Source organism: Piliocolobus tephrosceles, chromosome 4, assembly GCF_002776525.5.
Source record: "Piliocolobus tephrosceles isolate RC106 chromosome 4, ASM277652v3, whole genome shotgun sequence".
Taxonomy (NCBI): domain Eukaryota; kingdom Metazoa; phylum Chordata; class Mammalia; order Primates; family Cercopithecidae; genus Piliocolobus; species Piliocolobus tephrosceles.
In genome coordinates, this window is record NC_045437.1 from 7,331,975 (window position 1) to 7,333,852 (window position 1,878).

General features: G+C 41.5%; 1 non-coding gene across 1 annotated transcript; it reads left to right on the forward strand.

The window, feature by feature from the left end:
• Positions 1 to 1,408: 1,408 nt before the first annotated feature.
• On the forward strand, positions 1,409 to 1,571 carry LOC111546818. The gene has a single exon (XR_002732936.1). It is a non-coding gene; the product is annotated as a U1 spliceosomal RNA (small nuclear RNA).
• The last annotated feature ends 307 nt before the right edge of the window (positions 1,572 to 1,878 follow it).

Consider the following 1,878-nt stretch of genomic DNA (forward strand, 5'->3'; position numbering starts at 1 on the left):
CTGCTTGTCCATGGTGTAAATATGTAAAATAGGTTCAATAATCCCTGTGCCACAGGGGTTACAAGGTCCAAGTTAGACAATGTAGATAATGAACCCAACACAGCACCTACTGCAGGATCAATGCTCTAGTTCAGTATCAGCACATGGTAGAGGTATTCTTTGTGTTTTTAATAATCATCATATGGTCTCTCTGGGATTATCAATGTCCTATAGAGAAATTAGGCATTGTTCTGATTACAGGATTTCAGGAAGATGTGCTTCTTTGTGATAAACACCACATCAAGGAGAACAGTGATGCTCTATCTCCAGCTCAGTGCAAAGGAAGGATTTTCTTTTTATTTTATTTTATTTTTTAAGACAGACTCTCACTCTGTCGCCAGGCCAGAGTGCAGTGGCATAATCTCAGCTCACTACAACCAAAGGAGGGACTTTCAATGTGGTTTCTGTGCATCATTTCCCCCCAGCTGCAACACTTGTGCCCTTTCTCTTCCTGTTCACATCTGCCCTCCTCCCATTCACTCTCATACCATAATACCCAGCGAGCACAGCAATAGCCCAGGCAGAAGATGGGAGCTACTCCCAGGGCCTCATCTGAGGACCTTGTGGCTCTTCCAACATGAGTCAGCCAGGGTTTGAGGATTCCCCTGAAGATCACATGGCTCCGCCTCTTGGCCCCGTAACTATTATGAATTGCAGTATTACGGGTATCTTTAACTCATACCCACTGTATTAGTCCATTTTCATACTGCTATGAAGAAATACCCACGACTGGATAATTTATAAAGAAAAAGAGATTTAATGGATTCACAGTTCCACATGTCTGGGGAGGCCTCATAATCATGGTGGAATGTGAAGGAGGAACAAAGGCACATCTTACATGGTGGCAGGTAAGAGAGTGTGCAGGGGAACTGCCCTTCATAAAACCATCAGATCTCATGAGGCTTATTCACCATCACAAGAACAGCAAGGGAAAACCTGCACCGATGATTCAATTACCTCCCACCGGGTCTTCCCTACCACACATGAGGATTACGGGAGCCACAATTCAAGATGAAATTTGGGTGGGAACACGCCAAACTGTATCACTTATTGCCAATTATTAAGTAACAAATGAATATATAACAACCATAGAAAAATGTAGACGTTTTCCATGTAGAAAACATATTCTAACCACAGAAAAACTGTGGAAGACACTGTGATTGGTCAATTCAATATTTATCACTACTTTTAGTTCATTTCTAAAGACACTCCTATGTTCATTGGTTAGCTACATGTCCAACTAAAAGTCTCAATTTTGTAGGATTCCTTTCATCTAGTGGTGACTTTTTGACATAGTTTTGGCCAACGAGAATCTTAATTTTTCTTGGGTAAGACTCAGGAAAACTGCTGTTTTCAGATCAAAAGAAACAGACTCACTTAGCAGGGGAGACTTCATGATCACAAAGTTGATTTTCCCAGGGTAAAGCTTATCTGTTGCACTCCACATGCGCTGACCCCTGTCATTTTCCCACATGTGATAAACTCAACTGCATGATGGTGGCAGTAGGGAACTGCATTTACACTTTCCCCTAGTTAAAGAAATAAAAAAAATACAGATTGAGCTGAACCACTATTTTGGCCCCTTTTCCTTCTTATATGTCTGGAATACAAATGTGATACCTAGAGGTAAAACTGCCATTCTGTGAGCATGAGGATGGCATCACACCCGATGGTCATAGAGCAAGAAAGCAAGAGGGGCTGGGTTCACTGGGGACAGTTTGGAATTCCATTTTCTATCCATAGCTGTATACCTCTAGTGTTCACTTATCTGAAGGAAAAGGGGTTTGGATAATTCACTTTTGCAAGTTTATGTTACTTGCAGCTTAAGAAAACCCTAAT